This window comes from Cebus imitator, unplaced genomic scaffold (assembly GCF_001604975.1).
Source record: "Cebus imitator isolate Cc_AM_T3 unplaced genomic scaffold, Cebus_imitator-1.0 Scaffold83, whole genome shotgun sequence".
Classification (NCBI taxonomy): Eukaryota; Metazoa; Chordata; class Mammalia; order Primates; family Cebidae; genus Cebus; species Cebus imitator.
This window is the reverse complement of record NW_016107398.1, coordinates 6,789,373-6,813,449: the sequence shown is the minus strand read 5'-3', so window position 1 is coordinate 6,813,449 and position 24,077 is coordinate 6,789,373. Positions and strand designations below refer to the sequence as shown.

The window sequence follows — 24,077 nt, the reverse complement described above, 5'->3', positions numbered from 1 at the left end:
AGCATATGCCTGTAGTCCCAGCTACTCAGGTTGCAGTGGGATGATCGCTTGAGCCTGGGAGGTTAAGGCTGCAGTGAGTCACGTTTGTACCACTCTACTCCATCCTGGGAGACAAAGTGAGATCCTGGCTCAAAAAAACAAAGAAAAAGGCCAGGCATGGTGGCTCACGCCTGTAATTCCAACACTTTGGGAGGCTGAGGTGAGCGGATCACTGGGTCAAGAGATCGAGACCATCGTGGCCAACATGGTGAAACCCCATATCTACTAAAAAAAAATACAAAAATTAGCTGGGCATGGTGGCACGCGCCTGTAGTCCCAGCTACTTGGGAGGCTGAGGCAGGACAATTGCTTGAACCTGGGATGTGGAGGTTGCAGTGAGCCAAGATCATGCCACTGCACTCCAGCCTAGCACCTGGCAACAGAGCAAGAGTCTCAAAAAACAAACAAACAAACAAACAAACAAAAAGAAAAAAAGAAAAAGAAAGAAAAAAAGAGAAGAAAACTTCAAGTCAATATCCTTGACGAATATTGATGCAAAAATAAACAACAAAACACTAGCAAAACAAATCCAGAAGCACATCAAAAAGCTAATTCACCATGATCAAGTAGGGTTTATCCCTGGGATGCAAGGTTGGTTCAACTTATGTAAATCAATAAATATGATTCATCACATAACTAGAACTAAAGACAAAAACCACATGATCATCTCAATACATATAGAAAAGGCTTTTGCTAAAAGTCATCATCCCTTCATGTTAAAAATTCTCAACAAACTAGGTGCCGAAGGCACATACAGTAAAATAATACAAGCAAATCTATGACAAACTGACAGTCAACATCATACTGAATGGGCAAAAACTGGAAGCATTCCCCTTGAAATCTGGCACAAGACAAAGAGGCCCTCTCTCACCACTTACTATTCAACACGGTATTGGAAGTCATTGCAAGAGCAACCAGGCAAGAGAAAAAAAAGGGGGTATAAGTCAAACTACCACTGTTTGAAGATGACATGATTCTTTATCTACAAAATCCCAATGTCTCAGTCCAAAAGCACCCTAAGCTAATACACAACTTGAGCAAAGTTTCACGATACAAATTCAGTGTACAAAAATCACTAGCATTCCTATACAGTAACAACAGCCAAGCCAAGAGCCAAATTAGGAACACTATCCCATTCACAACTGCCACAAAAAGAATAAAATACCTAGAAACACTGCTAAATCAGGGAAGTGAAAGATCTCTACAAGGAGAATTACAAAACATTGCTCAAAGAAATCAGAGATGACACAAACAAATGGAAAAACACTCCATGCTCATGGATAAGAAAAATCAATGTTGTTAAAATAAAAATGGCCATACTGTCCAGAGAAATTTATAGATTCAATGCTATTCTTATTAAACTACCAATGACATTTTACAGGATTAGAGAAACTATTTTAAAATGTATATGAAACCAAAAAGGGGCCCAAATAGCCAAGGTAATCCTAAGCAAAAAGAAAAATGCAAGAGGCATCATGCCATCCAACTTCAAACTGTATTATAGGACTATAGTAACCAAAACAGCATGGTACTGGTAAACAAACAAAACAAAACAACAACAAAAAACACAGACACACAGACCATGAAACAGAACAGAGAGCCCAGAAATAAGACTGCATTCCTACAACCATCTGATCTTCAACACAGCCTACAAAAACAAGCAATGGGGAAAGGGTTTCCTATTCAATAAATGGTACTGGGATAACTAGCTAGCCATATGCAGAAGATTGAAACTGGATGCATCCTTACACTATATACAAAAATCAACAAGACAGATTAAAGACTTAAAACCCAAAACTATGAAAAACCCCAGAATACAACCTAGGCAATATCATTCTGAACAGAGGATCTGGGAAAGATTTCATGACAAAGACACCAAAAGTGACTGCAACAGAAACAAAAACTTGACCAATGGGATCTAATTAAACTAAAGAGTTTCTTCACAGCAAAAGAAACTATCAACAGAGAAAATAGACAACCTACAGAATGAGAGAAAATTTTGCAGCTGCAAAGGTCTATGAATCTGACAAAGGTCTAATTTCTAACATCTATAAGAAACTTAAGCAAATCCATAAGAAAAAAAATAAACACCATTAAAAAGTGGGCTAAGGATGTGATCGATTTTCAAAAGAAGACAAACATACAACCAACAAGCAAATGAAAAAGAAACTCAACACTGATCAATACTCAACATTACTAATCATTAAATAAATGCAAATCAAACTCACAAAGACATTCCATCTCACACCAGTTAGAATGGCTATTACTAAAAAGTAAAAAAATATCAGACGCTGGCAAGGTTGCAGAGAAAAGGGAATGCTTATACACTCTTGGTGGGAGTGTAAAATTAGTTCAACCACTGTGGAAAGCAGTGTGGCAATTTCTCAAAGAGCTAAAAATAGAACTACCATTTGAACCAGCAATCCCATTACTGGGTATATAACCAAAATAATATAAATCATTCTATCATAAAGACAGATGCATGCATATGTTCACTGAAGCACTATTCGCAATAGCAAAGACATGAAATCAACCTAAAGACATATCAACGATAGACTAGATAAAGAAAATGTGGTACATATACACCACGGAACACTATGCAGTCATAAGAAAGAATGAGATCATGTACTTTGCAGTAACACGAACAGAACTAGAGGCCATTACCCTTAACAAACTAATGCAGGAACAGAAAACCAAATACCACATGTTCTCACTTATATGTGGGAGCTAAATGATGAGAACACATAAAAACGATGAGAACACATAAACACAATGAAAGGAAAAACAGACCCTGGGGCCTACCAGAGGGTGGAGACTCTAAGCAGGGAGAGGAACAGAAAACATAACTATTGGTACCTGGGTGATGAAATAATCTGTATATCAAACCCCCATGTCACAAGTTTTCCTATATAACAAACCTGTACAGGTACCTCTGAACCTAAACTAATGAAATCAGACTTTGTTGACATTTGTTAAAATTAATGCATTTGTAGTTGTCTCACCTAAAATTACAACCCTGACCCTCATCTCTTTAGAGGAATCCAAATTATGGCTATGCATTTCTTCAGAGTTTTTTTTTTTTTTTTTTTTTGAGACAGAGTCTTGCTCGGGCACCAGGCGCCAGGCTGGAGTGCAGTGGTGCCATCTCGGCTCGCTGCAACCTTCACCTCCCGGGTTCAAGCAATTCTCCTGCCTCAGCCTCCCGAGCAGCTGGGACTACAGGCGCATGCCACCATGCCCAGCTAATTTTTGGATTTTTAGTAGAGATGGGATTTCACCATGTTGGCCCCGATGGTCTCCATCTCTTGACCCCGTGATCCGCCCACCTCGGCCTCCCAAAGTGCTGGGATTACAGGCGTGAGCCACCGTGCCCAGCCCACAGTTTTTTAAGACTCACAATGTACAATTCTGATGTCCTGGGCACACAATATATAAACTGCAATGCTAATTAACTGGCTCATCTTCAAACATTCCCCTATTTTCAAGCTCCTCATCTAAGAATAGCATACACTTTTAATAATCAGATATGGTACACTTCATACCTAGTACAGTAACCGAAACACTATAAAAACTAAATAATAATAAAGCTCATGTCACCAAATGAATCAATCATAAACATGAGAGCCATTAATTTAACTCTTTTATGGTACCTCATATCCCTCCTAAAAAATTGTTTTAAACATCCCTTTTTTAAATAACATACTTAATGAGACATTCTCAATTACTTCACACCAATTTACATCCTGCATTCTACTTATAATTTCCAATGCTTTTAAGCTACTTGAAGGAATCTGAAAGAATAAGAAGTAGTAAACTTACACCATATTTTACTGTATCTCAACAGAGAGAATATAAGACCAATTTTTTTTTATTGGTAAAAAGTTCCTATACTAAGAGTCATGGAGTTTTTGTTGTTGTTACATCAAATTCTGGGGCAAGGGGGCTGGCAGAGCAACTGCGAGTGTGAGAACACACACAAAAGCACCATCAAACAGGCAGTGATCTTCAGGGGGCATAAAAGTACCAAAAAGATTCAACTCATATAAATCATTACAGTTATATTAACTTTAATTTAATGCATCAGTTGACTGGTAACCAATATTAGATGAAAAGCAGTCAAAGCAGGCTTTACTTACAGCTATGAATGAAAAAATAACACAAATGTTACTAAAATAAATTTAAACAACATTTAAAAATAAAATTGTACATATAATAGCATTTGAACTAACTTTCAAATGGGTGAGGCATATCACTTGCTAAGGATTTTTTCAATTTTAAAAGTATTAAAAGACCTCTACCTTAACCCATGCAGCAGTAATAGGATGCAGAATTACCCTCCAAATGTAAACAACTAGAAGGTTGAACAAACTATGTATCCGACATTGGACAATCGATGATCTGACATAGAACAATCAGCTCAAAACTGATTTCTGAAATAAGGGAAACAAAAAACAACAGCAAAATAACTGCCCTATAATTGCCTGGGATTTCTTTCTGAAAGTGCTTTTGGGACTGTAGTATGTAGGACATGAAACCCTAATAGAATCTAGCGCCATTGCTAAGTTGAAAAATACAAGAGGTCATAATACAGAAAGGCCAGAACAACAAGAATTTTGGGGAAAAGTTCCTCAAGTGAGAGAGTTACAGAAAGACCTTTTTTTTTTTTTTAAGGATCTCCTTAAATTATCTAAGTATCAATAGTAATCTACATGTGCATAGGGTGAAAACCAATGAGATAGAGCAAAAACAATTTCCAGGAAAGAAACATTACCACATAGCTAGTGCTGAGTAATTTCTAGAGCTCACAAAGAACCAAGAATCATTTAAGTTCCCACAAGCAAGCTACAGTTCTCAATGAATCCTTGGGACATTCAATAGAGATCCACTTAACAGAGGTCCATCTTAGTAATGAGGTTAAGAATGCACAAGAGTAAATGTTACTCTAGACTGCCCTAGAAAACCTTAACAAAGTTAGCACAAAAAAAAGATGAAAAAAGAAGTTAAAGGAGATTTGCTGCCGCTGAGCATGCCTCTAAAGACCTTGGTTGCAAAACATCCCTTGCAGGTGACCAAGCCTCCTGGGACTACATACTCATGCATACCCCTCAAAATAGCAGCCACCACAGCCAACATCACCGCCATAAAGGAGCCCAGGACACTGTAAGGCTGCCATCACTGCCATGACCAAGAGTAAGGTAAGGAAGGTAAAAATAGATGCAGAAGGGCTAATGCCTGTAATCCCAGCACTTTCAAAGGCCGAGGCAAGTGATCACCTAAGATCAGGAGTTCGAGACCAGCCTGACTAACATGGTGAAATCCTGTCTCTACTAAAAATACAAAATATTAGCTGGGCATGGTGGCACATGCCTGTAATCCCAGCTACTCTGGAGGCTGATGCAGGAGAAATCGCTTGAACCCAGGAGGCAGAGGCTGCGGTGAATCGGAATCGTGCCACTGCACTCCAGCCAGGGCAACAAGTGAAACTCTGTCTCAAANAAAAAAAAAAAAAAAAAAAAAGATGCAGGAGCGAAAATAAGACAGAACCCAAAAAAGGAGAGTTGGTATGTAAAGGGGGTAGACAAGAGTAGGTAATCAAAATCATGGGAAACAGACAATTAGAATCAATGTGTTTTGATGGTATAAAAAGGTTATGTCATATGACAGGAAAATGGAGAAAAAAAGATGTGAATAAATACCTCAGACATTTTATTGGTTGTTCTGTGAGACTATCAGGATAACAAAGCTGATGACATTTTAAAATACAATGCACATACAGCTAGAAGTCTTAAGGCATATGGCAAGTTTCTAGAATCTGCTAAAATCCATAAAACCAATATACTCAGACCTAGAGATGATAAAATCCAGTGTATTATGATAATGGAGATGATGATAAAGACCTTGATGATATCTAAATTAAACTCAGTGTTTTACATCCAAGTTTCTTTTTGGATTGTTAACCCTGAAGTTATATGGTTTCATTGTCATACAGAAAGTTAACCAGTCTTCTATGTATCTTAATTTTATTTTGACATCCTTTTCCTAAATTAATACATGAGTTCCTTATGCTCAATACTCTTGAAATCAGTTCTTTTGTCTTCTGATGTTTTCCTCATTCACTAAAGTTTGATACATACTAACAAATAACTTTAAGAATTAAATTTTTATAGAACCCAAGTATGTCTGATTTCAAATTCCTATTCTTTTAATCATAACTCCCTTTAAAAAAAAAAAAAAAGGAAATAACACTCTGAGTTGGCTAGTGAACAAGAAAACCAGGGCACCAAAAGGAAAAGTTGGGAGAGGGAGAGTATCACAAAGCTAGCAGTGTCAAACAGGAATTTCAACCAAACAATCTGATTCCAGATGCAAGGAGGTCTTCCATAGCAAGGAGGTTTTCCACAGCAAATATCTTCCCATGCATATATCAGACATCTGAAACAAAAGGATCTCACCATCAATGGACTAAAGTTAGACTAAGAAACTAAAATTCTTTGCCAACTCAAGATTACTACTAATTTAATGATGACTTTTGGAAGTCACTCTATTTAATGATGTGTCTTTTCATGTATAACATCAAAAAGAGTTATCTAAATGATCTCTAAAGACCTTTGCAGCTTAAAATAATTTGATAGTATGAATTAAGAAGACTCCTCCAAAATTCTTTCTCACCATCCGTAACACATTGCCTTAATGTGTTTGGCACTGTAGTGAGTGCCAAAGATACAATAAGCAAGACAAATAAATCCCAATTACAGCAGATCTTAGAATCTACCAGGAAAACAAAATTGAAACAACAACAACAAAAAGAACATACTTTTAAAAAATATATATAAGACCACTTTATACCACGCATGATTAAATTTCTTATATTTCTAAATATGCAGAGCCTCCAGTCAACACAGGGCTTTTGAACTTGTCTGAAACATACTTGTCCAAATATCCCCACAGCTCTGTCCCTCATCAAATTCAAGGCATCACTCAACTATCACCTTCTTAGAGAAACCTTCCCTGACCATTCTATACAAAAATGGCATGCTCCCAACTCAAACATACCTTATTACCAATACCAATGTACTTACTTTTCTCTACAACACTTATCAACATCTGACATAAAGAAAAGTATAAATATTGTGAGTGTATAAAATAAGCCATTAATTTCATTTAGACTAATGTATATGTTTTTATGCACATACATGTCCTTACGTAACAATTAAAAATATTAATTATAAATGTTAACATCATGTTTACAGTATTAATTCAAGCATTTCGTTTCAGTTTTTCTAATTCCCTTGTTATAAATTATTTAAACATATAAAGCATTTAAAATAGAATGTCATCACTATATAAGATTAATATTCTTATACTGTTGAGAGTCAACATCTAATAAGATGATTTATTCTCCATTTTATAAACTATCTCACCTTAAAAAATGAGGACAAAAATTAGATATATTATTCTACCTGGATATCAAATTATCATATTCATTAAACTGGAACAGGATTTTTTTTTTTTTTTTTCAAAATAAAAAAGTAAAAAAGAGAAAGAAATCTAAAATCATCCTCTAAGGTTTATAGTCATATATCTGTGCTTCATATGCTCACAGTTTCTGAAAATATTTATAGCTAAACATACAATTTCTGGAGATTTTATAGGTATGTATCCCCAAAAATAAACAAAATTGTTTGAAACTTGATGCATCAGAATTCGAAGGGCTGTGCGGTCTGAAAAATAAAATTTTTGTTTTAAAAGAATAATGATAACTTTTAACTAAGCAATGTCAACCTTTTTTAAAAATATCATCTAAGATGTTACTAAACAGAACTATAAACAGTTTTCAAACTGTATATGGTTTGAAACTCCAATAACTACACTAAAATGATCTTGTGGAGGATAAAAAAGTAAGGTTGCTATAACATTTCTAATAAAATTAGTTTGTTACGGACAAACTATATATGGAATAGAACATTCTCATTAGCCCATTAATTTTTCCTGATAAAAGCAAGTTATTAAAATAAATTTAAAAAGTAGTGAGGCAGTAATAATTTAACATTTCCTACTAACCTGTGAAAACTAAGACTATAGACTAGACATAACCAGGACACCCAAAGAGCATGTCTTCTCACCTCTAATTAAGACAATAAGAAGTCATAATAAGCAAAGAAGTGTGCCAAAATAAATCTTTAGAGTAAAAGCATAGTTCAACCTAATATTAATAACTAAATCCAAATTAAGTACATAAAAAAGCTTAAAAATTTTTGTTCTTTGACACTTAATTATGTAGACATACCTCAAAGTATCTTAAAAACAAAATTAAAATTATTATTAAACATATTCCTGCTACTACATATTTTTAAATGTTACTATTCATTTTAAAACTATACCCTATGAGTGTTATAGGTAAATGTTAAAGGTAGGCTGGGCATGGTGATTCAGACCTGTAACTCCAGCACTTTGGAAGGCTGAGGCAGGCAGATTGCTTGAGCCCAGGAGTTTGAGACCAGCCTGGGCAACATGGCAAAACTCAGCCTCAATAAAAATTAGCCAGGTGTAGTGGTATGCACCTGTAGACCCAGCTACTTGGCAGGCTGAAGAGGGAGGATCACTTGAGCCCTGGAGGTGGAGGCTGGAGTGAGCCAAAATCATGCCACTGCACTCCAGCCTGGGTGAAAGAGCAAGACCCTGTCTCAAAAAAATATTTAAAAAACAAAAAAATAAATAATAAACATTAAAGGTAAATGTTGAGTGTTAAAAGTTAATTCTGGTTAACTATATTTCTTTAGGAAAAAAATGTAGAATTCTTTAATGACACGTTTTACATTTATAGGACAATGGACCATCAACCAGTAAATCTATTTATACATACAGATATTAAGTTTAAAAAAAGTTATTCAAAAACATATTTAAGTAGTTTTATTATTTTTAAATAGTAGCAAATGGTCATGGTAAAACAATCACAGAAGCGCATAAAGAACAGAGCAAAGATCAGCAAAAAACTTACCTCCTATAAGAATCATTCATAGTTATTTCTCCACAATATCTTGTGACATTTTATAGAAATATAAATAACTTACATTAAAGGAATCATTCTATACATCCTATTCAATAGCTTACTTTGTTTAATTCGACATTAGGTAAATTAGAGCATCTTTCTGTGTCAGCCAATATATATCTCATTATTTTTAAGGGCTCTTCTGTACTACATTTTCTATGTATTACCATAGACTGACTTAACTATTTTCTGTATTAATAGTTTGTTTCCATTTTTAAAATGAATTATCTCTAATATGATGGTACACTCCACTTCCCCACTATAATGTTCCATACCCTAAATCATTCTCTACAAAACAGATATTCATGTATTCAAATATTTATAAGTGCCTATTACATGCTAATCACTGTTCTAGGCAACCTAAATTCCTTAAGTATAGGAAATGAGTCTAATTTATCACTGCTAGATTTCCAGTACTTTTAGTGAAGTGTCTGGTACACAGCAGATCTTCATTATATGCTGAATGAATGGATGGCCATCCTTGTTTGTTCATCTTTCTTCACTTCTGCAATTATCTCCTTTTTTAAGTTTTCATTTTTATGTGGATTCATAACTTTGGAAGAAACATTTTATTATGTGCAAGGCGCCAACTCTACTAAATGTTTTACAAAAATGAAACCACAAGCGAGGCACAGTAGTTAATGCCTGTTATCCAAGAACTTTGGGAGGCTGAGGCAGGTAGCGGGTAGATCACTTGAGGCAAGGAGTTTGAGACAAGCCCATGGCAAAACCCCATCTCTACAAAAAAAACCCCCAAAAAACCAAAAACAAAAATAAGCCGGGTATAGTGGCGCATTCCTGCAATTCCAACTATTCAGATGGTGGAGGCTCGAGATTCACTTGAACCCACGAGGCAGATTGTAGTGAGCAAAGACCACTCTATCAGATAGATAGATAGATAAATGATAGATAGATAGATAGATAGATAGACAGATAGAGAAAAGTAAAATAAATAAAAACGAAGTCATAGTCCCTGCTCTTAAGAGGTTTACAGAATTCATCACACTAACAGGCTGAAGGCTAGGAGAAAGAAGTTTTATTTTTGGGGCCAGGATACCCTACAAGTAATGAGTCTTTACCACTCACAATTCAAGCCCACTATGAGGAGCCAAGTAGATTAATATGGAGGAAAAAAATACTACTACAGTATTACCTTTTAGAAGCTTTGTTTAGCTGTGTTTTTTAAAGTTCATCTTGAGCTTCAAAACATCATTCAAAGAAAATATGAATCTAAAATATATGTTTCTTTTGGTCTAACTCAGTGGAAATTAAGAGTAGGAGCACTCGCATGCTAGCATTCCAGTGTTAAACTTCAAAAGGTCCAGCTTGCTCACCCAGAAAAACCCTAAAAGTTCAATTAAACTGCAAAGTTATGACTGGATTCATAAAAGATTTATTTTGCTTTTCCAGGGAAAGTATTCTGAAAAAGGAGAAAAAAGAGACCACTGAAACATACCAAAATGTTTTTATTTCAAAGTTTTAGCCTTTAAAATCACCACAAAGCAGATCTGCTGTGAAACCTCTAAGCATGCTGATTCTGTTTTCTTTCACTGGCAACAAACAGGTACCAGAGGGATTAAATTGAAATCACAAAGCTGGAAAGAACCTTGAAACATGTACGTAGCTCCTTCTTATGTCTTTTATCTCATTTACACTTAAGCCAGTTTACATACATAAGAAATGTATCCACAACAAAAAATTACCCAGTTCAAGGTGGGAGTGGGGATAGGAGATGAGGTCAGTTAAAGTGACAGTTTGAGAGAAGGAATGTAAGTCACCTAAAGATAAGATCTATAGAGAAGACAGTTTAAAGAATATCATGATCTCATTTCCATGCTGATATAATCACCCCAAAATTCATCCTGGAAGGTTAAATGCTATGCTTGAATGAAATACGCTTATTGATTATGGCCATGTATTCTGTTCAGGATAACAGACAAAAATCTTGGCAAGAGAGAATGCTGGTTTGCATCAGAGCTTAGATATCTTCTCAGCCTCAAAAAGTGTATACTACCAGGCTCTGTGTGTCTTCATAAACATACCCTATTACTGTTATTAGACTGCAAATTCTTTAAAACAATAGTTTCATAATATTGTAACTCTTTATAACCCCACAATACTTATGATATACAAAGTATTCCATAAATATTAACTGATAACACTGAACATTCAGATATTTATCTAGCTCATTTAAGTAAAAACATTTAAACTAACAAAATTTTGTCAAAATATATGGAAAAAGATATTACCACACTCAAACAGATACTTGCATACCAATGTTCATGACAGAATTATTCACAATAGCCAAAAAGTAGAAACAATATAAATGTCCACTGATAGATAAATGAATAAGTAAAATGTGGCATATACATATAATGGAATATTAATGAGCCTGAAATAGAACTGAAACTCTGATACATGCTACAATATGGATGAACCTTGAAGACATTATGCTAAATGCAATGAGCCAGTCCTAGAAGGACATATTTTGTGTGGTTCCACTCATATGAGATACTTAGAATAGTCAAAATCATAGAGAAAACACAGAATAGTGATTGGGGGAGATAATGAGTAATAGGGAGTTATTGTGTTATGGGCACAGAGTTTCATTTCAGGACGATGAAAGTATTCTGGAGATGGATAGTGATGATGGTTGCATAACAATGTAACTGGACTTAATGCCACTAAACTGCTTACTTAAAAATGATTAAATGGTAAATTTTGTTATGTATATTTTACCACATAACACATATTGGGGATGTATATTACTATGATATTATTTTAATAATCAGTTCTCCAAATAATACTTTGTTAAATGTAAAATCAGACTTCTAGTAGTCCTTAGCGTTAAATTATTAATAGTTACAAAAATAAATACCCAGTTTTATATTTAAGTATCTGGTTTCCTGAAAAAACAAACATAATACAAAAAAAAAAAAACTTGAATAATAAAGTTATTTTAATTTCAGCAATACTTTTAATGCATTTACTCTAACTCTGCAAACCCTTTGCCTATAACAAAAACACTTAAAGATAGCTATAATCAACATATCCATATGTCTTCCTTTAACATTTACACATAAATTCAACTCCATTTTCTCAGCAGCAGATTGTCTGCACTTACTGATTTGCAGCTAAGCTTTGATTTTATTTTCTCTTATCCTTTTCCTCAGAGTTAAGGACTATGCATGCAAAGACTATTCTCAGTGCAACATTTTCAGGGTCAAATAAAGAGCTGTAACATGTCAAATAAAATTATAAACTGAAATTTCTTTTTTTTTCTTTTTTAAGAGATAAGGTCTTGCTGTGTATCTGGGTATACACAAAAGCTGACTCACCTGCTACAAAATACAATGGCAATGATACATTGCTGCTGCTTATAAAAGTGATTTACATTTAAACAAATATAATTGAAATTCATAGGACTATAACAACCTCAAAAATATAAACTCACTAGTTCATCACTCTATAACCCTTCAATACAACATACCACACAATGATTTCTATTCTGTGATTATGTCAAAGAAATTATATTAATTTGATACATAATTAAACTCAACAATATGATTTAACTCCTAACTCATTTAACATAATTCGTTTATGAGTCCTGACTTTAATTTTGCAACTAAACTTTAATATTGGTTTATTAGAGTTCTTTGGTAATTACTAAACTGAAAAATTTCCAGTAGATTTATTTTCCAATATCTACCCACAAAACATTATATACTGAAATCTTAGTAAAATCTAAAGTTACCTAAGATTTAAAAAAAAAAAAAAAAAAGGCAATTCAAAAGGTATGTTCAAGTGTCTCACTTCCTAAATTATTGCTCTATGAATACCTCTTCTAGAGGTGCTATTTCAAGTAAAAATATCCTTTGGATGCATAATTTCCCTGTTATCCCGATAAATTACATTAACCATAATGTAGTAAGATATTGTAAAGTTCCCCCCATAAAAACACTCTAGAGATTTACTTTTCCTTAGTATATTTCTCCTATTTAATCCTTAAATAAACTATTATTTTCACATCCAAAAGATCTACACAGCAAAACTCACGAATTCATACAAGTTTTTGGCAATTTGACACTCAGATTCAAGAAAAATTTCCTAGACTACACTAGGAAATGAATTTCAATCACCACTTCATAAGCTGTGTACTACTGATTTTACATTAGAGAAAAATGAGGTTTAGAAAGACAAAATAATTTGATTTCACAACCAGTAACCACTGAACTCAAAGAGTAAAATCCAAATATTGCTGATGCCCAAAGGAAGGAGGAAAATACAAAGCTGCATGCCAAACAGGTACCAGGCATACAATACATTTTTGTACACAGTTCCTCGTTTAATTCTTACCATTAATTTGTAAGGTAGGCATTATCTCCATTTTGAAGAGGGGAAAACTGAGGTAAAGAAGTGATTTGACTTGATTAAGTTTTGTATACCTACTCAGCAACCAAGGCAAGACAGAAACGATTGACACATTGATAGATTCTGTCCTCTAACCACTACTAGCTGTGATCCAAGTGTCGGCAATGATAGATAAGATGGACTTTCTTTTTTTTTTTTTTTTTGCCTTATTTATTATTATATTTTAAGTTCTGGGGTACATATGCAGAATGTGCAGGATTGTTACATAGGTATACACATACTTTGGTGGTTTGTTGCATTCATCACCCCGTCATCTACATTAGGTATTTCTCCTAACGTTATCCCTTCCCAATCCCCCCACTCCACTGCTATCCCACTCCTAGCCCCCCAACCCCCAACAGGCCCAGCGTGTGATGTTCCCCTCCCTGTGTCCATGTGTTCTCATTGTTCAGCACCCACTTACGAGAACATACAGTGTTTGGTTTTCTGTTCTTGTGTCCATTTGCTGAGAATGATGGTTTCCAGCTTCATCCATGTCCCTGAAAGGACAGGAACTCATCTTTTTTTGCAGCTGCACAGTATTCCATGGTATATACGTGCCACATTTTCTTTATCCAGTCTATCATTGATGGGCATTTGGGTTGGTTCCAAGTCTTTGCTATTGTGAACGGTGCCGCAATAAACATACGTGTGCATGTGTCTTTATAACAGGATGATTTGTAATCCTTTGGGTATATACCTAGTAATGGGATTGCTGGGTCAAATGGTATTTCTAGTTCTAGATCCTTGAGGAATCACCACACTGTCTTCCACAATGGTTGAACTAATTTACATTCCCACCAACAGTGTAAAAGCATTCCTATTTCTCCACATCCTCTCAACCATCTGTCACCTGATATTTTAATGATTGCCATTCTAACTGGCATGAGATGGTATTTCAAGGTGGTTTTGATTTGCATTTCTCTAATGACCAGTGATGAATTTTTTTCCTATCTTTGTTGACTGCATATGTTTGTTTGTTCTTCTTTTGAGAAGTGTCTGCTCATATCCTTTACCCACTTTTTGATGGGATGTTTGTTTTTATTTCATAAATTTGTTAAGTTCTTTGTAGATTCTGGATATTAGCCCTTTGTCAGATGAGGAGATTGAAAAAAATTTTTGTCATTCTATTGGTTGCTGGTTCACTCTAATGATAGTTTCCTTTGCTGTGCAGAAGCTCTTAAGTTTAATTAGATCTCATTTGTTTATTTTGGCTTTTGTTGCCATTGCTTTTGATGTTTTTTTAGTCATGGAGTCCTTGCCCATATCTGTGTCCTGAAAGGTATTGCCTAGGTTTTTTTCTAGGGTGTTTATGATGTTAGGTCTTACGTTTAAATCTTTAATCCAGTAAGATGGACTTCCTTTGGCTAAGATAAGACCCTCGAGAGAAAAAATTAAGTGCCCATAGCAGGAACAAGGGTTTGGTCATACATACCTACATTTCTAACTACCAAAGGGGATGTTAGCTGCCATGAAGTTTTCCTCATCTATTAGGTAGACATCTATTCTACAGAAACACTGCCTAACTGACCTTGGTGGACTGCCTGATATAAGACAAATGGGATAACCCTGACTTGAGGGTCCTGCCAGCAGCACTGATAGGACAGGAGGCCAGCCTTACAAACATTCTTTCCTGGTAAAAGGTTACAGGTCCTAAGCCAGTTTCAGCCAGCTTTCAGAGAGTGCATACAAAATACCTTCTATAGCTCACCTGTTGATATAAAGAGCCAAATTCCACTTCGATTGTGCCCTGAAGATCGGATGTATGTTATTTACATGTTAACTCACTGCACATGCACTAGACTTCCCCATATATATTCATAGGTATTCCCTAGGCAATTCATATTACATGATGAATATACACGTAAAACAAACCCTAAAAAGCTTTTAAATACTACTGTTTACTCCCTTCTGTGAAGCACGTGCCTTACAGTTCCACCAGAGGTTACTTTCCCTCATCTGCAGATTGTTACTCTGAAAATAAAGTTTTCTCCTTTTTCCTTCCTCCACAGATCACATGGTCATTTTGTTAACACAAAAAAGAGAAGTTTGTTTGATTTGTTTTATTTTTGTTTTTGATTTTTTAAAATATTCTACAGGGAATGGAACAATTTCACTGCATTAATTTTAATAAGGAGATTTCCAACTTCTTGAGAAAATCACATCTATGTTGGTAATTCCTTGTAGGGCCACTATGAGTCTACCTGGCAGTTGTTTTTAAGGCCCTGTTTTACACAACTGTCATTTCCTATCTTAACCACTCGAAGAAAGACTTTCCAATGCTTAAATAAAAGTCTTCAGCGGAAAGCTCCCAGGCAGCTAGGTATGTGAGAAAAGGCTGTGTTTCCCACAATTAACTCCTTTTCAGGGTATTTCCTCTACAACAGGGACTAAGACATGTATAAATGCCAACTAATGCACAGTATATCAAGGCTAGTTAATAAATGCCAAATGATAACGATACAGCACTTAGCATGCAAACAGATGTCAACCTAATATTAATCCACCAGGAAAACACTGTGAATGCTTTTTGTCAATAGAAGAGCTTTGCAAAGAATCAGACACCCACTTGAACCAGATGCAAGCAACCAAAACACCACTTTGAGTAAAGAGGATGAAAGTTAAAGTTCAGAGAAAGAAGCTGAAACACTTCTCCCCATGCTATCCAATGTTCACACATTCCACTAATTTAAGCTCATGATTCTGCTCCCCACTAGCCTAGCTCTAAAGGACAGAAAGAGGAGTAAGAAAAGGATTGGAATGGGAATGAAACATTATAATTTCAAACAAAGTATCAAACCTAAGTTACTTTCTTCTCTCCTTTAGAATGCTCAGCAATTTGTCATAGAAAGTAAAGCCATGCACCACATAATGATGCTTTTAGTCAACAACGAATTGCATATATGAGTGGTCTCATAAAATTATAAATACCCAGCCAGGCCCAAAGGCTTATGCCTATAATCCCAGCACTTTGGGAGGCCAAGACAGAGGATCTCTTGAGGCTAGGAGTTCAAGACCAGCCTAGACAACACGGTGAAACCCCGTCTCTACTAAAAATACAATAGCCAGACATAGTGGTGCACACCTGTAATCCCAGCTACCATTTGGGAGGCTGAGGCATGAGAGTTGCTTGAACAAGGAGGCGGAGGTTGCAGTGAGCCGAGATCGCGCCACCGCACTCCAGCCTGGGCAACAGAGTAAGACTGTCTCCAAAAATAAAGATAATTAATACCATATTTTTACTGTATCTTTTCTATGTTTAGATATGTTTAAGTACACAAATACTTATCACTGTGTTACAATTGCCTATAATATTTAGTACAGTAACATGCTGTACAGGCTTATAGCCTAGGAGCAATAGGCCATACCATATACCCACGGTGTGTAGTAGGCTGTAGCATCTAGGAAGACAGGAATGAAGGAAAGATAAATGGGAAGACCACAAAACCTCCAGAGAACAAATTATAAAATGGCAGAAGTAAGTCCTTGTTTGTCAATAGTAACACTGAGTATAAATGGACTAAACTCTCCAATCACAAGACACAGGACAGCTGAATGGATAAGAAAAAGAAGACTCATTAATCTGCTGCCTACAAGAAAAATGCTTCACCTACAAAGACACCAACAGATTGAAAATAAAGAAATAGAAAAAGATATTCCATGCCAATGGAAACCAAAACAGAGTAGGAGAAGCTATATTTATATCAGACAAAATAGATTTCAAAATACAAACTATAAGAAGAGACAAAGAAGGTCACTATATAATGATAAAGATATCAATTCAACAAGAGGATATAAAAATTGTAAATATTTTAATATATATGCATCCAACAGTAGAGCACCCAGAGATATAAAGCAAGTATTATTAGAGCTAAAGAGAGGAAGACTCCAATACAATAATAGCTGGAGACTTCTACACTCCACTTTCAGTACTGAACAGATCTTCCAGGCAGAGAATCAACAAAGAAATAGGCCAAATGGATCTAATAGATATTTAAAGAATATTTCATCCAACAGCTACGGAATACACATTCTTTTCTTCAGCACATGGGTCATTCTTAAGGATAAATCATATGTTAAGTTACAAAACAAGTCTTAAAACATTAAACAAAAAAACAAATAATAACAAACATCTTCGCTGATCACAATAAAATAAAACAAGAAATCAATAGCAAGAGGAATTCTGGAAACTATACAAATACATGGAAATTAAACAATATGCTCCTGAATGATAAGTGGGTCAATGAAGAAATTAAGAAATTGAAAAATCTCCCGAAACAAATGATGATGGAAATACAACATACCAAAACCTATAGAATACAGCAAAAGCAGTATTAAGAGGGAAGTTTATAGCTACAAGTGCCTACAGTAAAAAAGAAAAAAAAAAAAAAAGGAAGAAAAACTTTAAGTAAACAAGTTAACAATGCATCTTAAGGACTAAAATAGCAAGAGGAAAACAAACCCAAAAGTAGTAGAAGAAAAGAAATAATAAAAATGAGAGCAGAAATACATGAAATTAAAATAAAGATGAATAAAAAAGTTGGTTGTTGGAAAAGTTAAACAAAACAGATAAACCTTAACCCAGACTAAGAAAAAAAGAGAGAAAATCAAAATACATCAAAGATGACAAAGGAGACACTACAACTGATACCACAGAAATCTGAAGAATCATTAGGCTACTATTAGCAACTATATGCCAATAAATTGGAAGACGCAGAAGAAATGGACAAATTCCTAGACACATACAACCTACCAAGATTGAACATGAACAAGACTAAAATGAAGAAATCCAAAATCCAAACAGATCAATAACAAATAACGAAATTGAAGCCACAATTAAAAGTCTGACAGTAAAGAAAAGCCTATGACCCAATGGTTTCACTGTTGAATTCTACCAAACATTTAAAGAAGAACTAATACCAATCCTACTCAAGCTATCTCAAATAAAAAGAGGCAGGGGGAATACATACAAACTCATCCTTTAAGGCCAGTGTTATTCTGGTACCAAAAACATAAAAAGATGCATCAAAAGAAGAAAACTATGGGCCAATGTCCCTAATGAATATTCACACAAAAATCCATACAAAATACTACCAAATTGAACTCAACAACACATTAAAAAGATCATTCATCATGACCAAGTGAGATTTATCCCTGGGACACCAGAATGGTTCAACACATATAAATCAATCAAAGTGATATATCAACAAAATGAAGGGCAAAAACTATAAGATCATTTCAATTAATGCTGAAAAAACATTTGATAAAATTCAACATCCCTTCATAATAAAAACCTCAAAAACATGAGTAGAAGAAACATACATCAACATAATAAAAGCTATATACAACAGCCCCACAACTAGCATCACACTGAATGGGGGCAAACTGAACGCCTGTCTTTTACAATCTGGAGCACAACAAAGATGCCCACTTTCACTACTGTTATTCAACATGGTACTGGGAGTCCTAGCTAGAGCAATTGACAAGAGAAAGATATAAAGGGCACCCAAATTGTAAAGGAAGAAGTCAAATTATCCTTGTTTGCAGGTGATAAGATCTTATATTTGGAAAAACCTAAAAAATCCACCAAAAAATGATCAGAACTGATACTATTAAGAACTGATAAACAAATTCTGTGAACATGTAGCACTGTTCACAATAGCCAAGATTTGAAAGCAACCTAAGTGTGCATTAGCAGATGAATGAACAAAGAAAATGTGGTACATATACACAATGAAGTACTATTCACTCATAAAAGAGAATGAGATCCTGTCATTTGCAACATGGATGGAACCAGAGGTCATTACGTTAAGTGAAATAAGCCAGGCAAAGAATGACAAGCATCTCATGTTCTCACTTATTTGTGGGATCAAAAATCAAAATAATTGAACCATGGAGAAAGTGTAGAAGGATGTTCACTAGAGGTTGGGAAAAGTAGTGGTGGGATGACGGAGAGGAAAGGATGATTAATGGGTACAAAAAATATAGAATGTTGAGGCCAAGAGTTCCAGACCAGCCTGGCCAACATAGCAAAACCTGTCTCTACAAAAATACAAAAATTAGCATGTAGTCCCAGCTCCTCCAGAGGCTGAGGCATGAGAATCACTTGAACCCAGGAGGCGGAGGTTGTAGTGAGCCGAGATTGTGCCAGTGTACTCCAGGCTAGGTGACAGAAAAACTCTGTCTCAAAAAGAAAAAAAAAGATAATGTTTATAATTCCTTGAAATCCATGGAATTGCTAACAATTCATGATACTAAAAAAAGAGAGAAAAAGAACTCATTTGTCACCATCCTCGGTGACAGTTAAGGCTATTAAGTCAATTTCTTTGAAAATAAGAAAATGAATGAAAAAACATATATATATAGAATGAATGAATAAGACCTAGTATTTGACAGCTTAACCACGTGTCTACAATCAATAATAATTTAATTGTACATTTTTTAGTAACTAAGAGTATATTTGGATTGTTTGCAACACAAAAGATAAATGCTTGAGTGGAGGGATGCATTGTCCATGATGTGATTTTTACACATTGCATGTCTGTATCAAAACTTCTCATGTATCCCATAAATACATATATCTGCTATGTAACCAGAAAATTAAAAATAAAATTTTTTTTAAAAATCAATAAGTACTACAATTCACTGGTTGTCTTACTGCCGTTAATTTTCAAAATAACGTATCCTGATTATTAAAATAGCATTATCATACCTTCTATGCAAATTTTATAGTTCTTCCTCTAAAGGGAAAAAAAAAAAAAAAAAAACAGTAGAAAGCTAAATTTTTGTGTGAAATTTTGACATTTGGATGCCAATCCCTAATATTTGCTATCATCATGAAATTAATCTTTACCAAAATTAATTTCCTTAGAAAATCAGTCCACTGTATAGTGTTCTTTGCTGCTTTTTTATAGCAAGAAATACAGCTAAATTGTTTTTTAAATCATATCGAAAAGTGGCTTATTATTTTTATATTGCTGGTTTAACTTTTATTCCATTGACTTTTAACCTACTTAACCAAAATCATATCAATTAAAATTTAAAGTAAACATAGTATCTCATTCACCTTAAGAAATCTGAAAGAACCATTACAAAATAAGCCTCCAAACTTAGCAGACCCAAGGGAACATATTAGCAATACCCTCACTTTACAGCTATGTAAATTTTATTATTACTTCCACATCTGTGGTGCATTATGTACAACAGTCACCTCTGAACAATCTACACAGTGAACATATGATGGACTATCACAAAATTAGTAGCTAGGGTAACATATTATGGAATTATTAGTAATTTTGTTATCCAGCCAGAGGATAGCTACAGAATTGGACAAATAAATTTTCCTAGGAAGATAATAAGGAATTAGGGTGTGATACATGGGAGACTTGGAGATGATCACGAAAAGAAAAGGCAAAAGTAGTAAAATTTATAAAATTTATAAAATCTAGGAGATTTGTATTTTAATTTATAAAATCTAGGAGAATTATATAAGATTTATAAAACCTAGGAGAATTATATAAGATTTATAAAATCTAGGATATTAAATCTCCTAGAAAAGAAATAATGTATTAAAAAAATTATAAGATTTATAAAATCTAGGATATTAAATCTCCTAGAAAAGAAATAATGTATCAAAAAAAAAAAGTCAAATAAGAATGAAGATGGATCCTTGTGAAAGACAGAAAATACTATAAAAGTTCCACTCTTAATTTTCTAATACAAAGTATATTCCTGAGACCTCACATTCCTGAAACTCCAAAAAAAGTCTAAATAAAACTGAGATGTATGCTAGGAGTGGTGGTTCACATCTGTCCAACATGGTAAAACACCATCTCAACTAAAATACAAAAATTAGCTGTGCGCGGTAGTGTGTGCCTGTAATCCAAGCTACTCTGGAGGCTGAGGCAGAAGAATCCCTTGAATCAGGGAGTCAGAGGTTGCAGTGAGCCAAGATTGCGCCACTGCACTCCAGCCTGGCGACACAGAGAGACACTGTCTCAAAAAAACAAAAAACAAAACAAAACAAAAAAACCCAAAAAACTGAGATGTAGTACTTGACATAGTACTTGCTAAAGTAATAACCAACAAAAATTGATTCAATTATGTCACTTTCTAAGATATAAAAAAAATAAAAACATCAGAAAAAAACGAAGACAAGTCATGTCAAGTGGTTATACATGTTAAAAAAAAAAAGATTCAGATAATAATGGCTAGTTATATGAGACAGGATAGCTTAGCACATGGAGCACAGAATATAGCCCTACCCCCCCAAAAAAAGTCATATGACTTTGAGAAAGTCACTGTTATCATCTCTAAAGCTGAAATAACGTACTCTGTAGAATCCTTTGAGGAAAAGTGATACTTCATCATCAAGTAATACAATGTTTTCTATTTTTTTTTTTTTTTGACGGAGTTTTGCTCTTGTTGCCCAGACTGGCATGCAAAGGCATGATCTTGGCTCACTGCAACCTCCGCCTCCTAGGTTCAAGCGATTCTCCTGCACAGTGGCTCATGCCTTTAATCCCAGCCCTCTGGGAGGCCGAGACGAGCATATCACCTGAGGTCAGGAGTTCTAGACCAGCCTAGCCAACAGGGTGAAACCCTGTCTCTACTAAAAATACAAAAAAGATTAGCTGGGCATGGCGGCAGGCTCCGGGAATCTCAGCTACTCAGGAGGCTGAGGCAGGAGAATACAATGTTTTCTGAATGATCAGACACTATGGAAAGAGAACAGGGTTCCTGGCTTTTAAAAAGAGAAAAAAAATATTTATTAACAAACTTCTTTCAATATGTAAAAAAAAAAAAAAAAGTCTTACCTTCATTCCCCTAGAACATAAGAAGCTGACAAAACCACATAACAATTACAAAGAGAGGTACTATTGCTTGAATCTGGGTCACTAAAATTATTAGCTGTTCAAATGAGACAAAAGAAAGAGGAAACATTAATTATCTAGAAGTCTACATTTTCTTTGTTGTTAATGTGAACCATATCTCACACAAAACCATCCAAATAAGATACATATCCCTAGGTTTGAGTCTCCAAGGATAGGTCCTTTAAAGCAGAAATTTAAACTTTTTGAATGGATGAACAGTAAAATTATTTAAACAATTCCTGATCACCAATGTCAACAAATTTAGTTAAAAAAAAAAAAATTTAATCCTTACAGTTAACATCTTACTTTATTTTTTCCTAAAAAAAAAAGAACATGAAAGTTCAACTGATACAAAAAAGTCTCACAGTTTTAAAGAAGGGGGTATAGGTGGCAGAGGCAAGAAATTCAAACAGTTTCAAGAACAAAAAGCACGTCCCACAACAAAACATATTTACAACTCTTCATCTTGAATTCAACTAACATCCAACTGCGGCAATCAGCCAAGCTTGGCAAATTAAAATAACAGTAATTTTGACAGATTATCTTCTATAAATATTCAAATATGAACGTTTGTGTTCATGCAAAGGTCTCCATATGCCAATCAAAATGCTTTGTTAGGGATCCTAACATTGAGCTGTTTTTTTTCCCCACCCATCTGTAGGAATCCCCCGAATCCTTAACTTTCAAGTTAACTCCCTCACCCCAACTAATTAAGGGGCACATTATGTCTACTTGTAGCCTGAATTTAAAACTTAAGGATAACATTCATGTAAGTATCAACGGACAAAAGGAACCCAGAACCTTTCAAAATCTAGGCTGTAAATACAAAAGAAAAGACCCAGGAAGGGAGGGAGAGAAGGCCAGAGAGAGGTCCTTGAAGGATGTCAACCAAATAAAAGATTATTTTTCTATTTGTATTAGCAGATAAAAATCACTTTACTTTTAGTAAAATAAAATCTAGATGTAAAGAGTAATTAACAATTTCATAAATTTGGGCTCTATTCAAAGTTTCATTAAGAAAGACTACCATTTATTTGGCTCAAGGCAAGACTCTATGTTTTGACAAGTTTAAACTGTCAAAAGTAGAGAAAAGCAATCAGTATGAACTTCACACTTTTTGAAATCTACAGATGCCCTATCATCAGGAACAACCAATAAATAAGAGTAATAATGACTTTAATGAAAGCAAATTATCTGATGTACAAATCTGTTAATTATTCTAGCCTAATCTCAATTACTCAGTTTCCCTTAAACATGTACACAATTATGAAGCAGCCTCATGCCTTCCAGGAAAATAACAAATGATAGGCATGTTTCTGCCTTCAGGGCAGCATTATATTATAGAAGAAAATTTAACCTATTCAGAAGCATATACTTCTCTGATCCTACCTGGAAAGAACCAGCTATAAATAGATCTACTAAAATTGCTCAAAATACTTCTAGACAGGCAGGCTTACTTTATGATCACTCACCACTCAGCCATCCAAGTCCAACACTGGATCTAAGCCAAACCAGTAGTTCTCAAGGGAGGGAAGGGAGGAAAAAAGTATGGTCTAGGGATCAGTAGCTTCATCCTCTTCTGGGAGCTTGTTAGAAATGTACAATCTCAGGTCCTACCCATGGACACATTGAATCAGAATCAGTATTTCAGCAAGATCCTCAAAGGGCAGGGCAGGGAAAGGGAGAGGAGGGGAGGGGGGGAGGGA

General features: G+C 34.8%; 1 protein-coding gene across 6 annotated transcripts in view; it reads right to left on the bottom strand.

Annotated features, from left to right (window-relative positions):
- FUT8 (fucosyltransferase 8) overlaps nucleotides 1-24,077 on the bottom strand; it is a 320,765-nt gene that overhangs the window by 184,067 nt on the left and 112,621 nt on the right. Inside the window, exons 3-4 of one of the 6 annotated variants that reach the window (XM_037740462.1) lie at nucleotides 15,210-15,248; nucleotides 11,967-11,994 (exon numbers count right to left, since the gene is read on the bottom strand). The exons of 4 other annotated variants lie outside the window; for them this stretch is intronic. The gene's annotated coding sequence lies outside the window, so the exon portion shown is untranslated. The remainder of the gene's footprint in view (nucleotides 1-11,966; nucleotides 11,995-15,209; nucleotides 15,249-24,077) is intronic. One more of the 6 variants, XM_037740463.1, reaches the window with a different exon arrangement.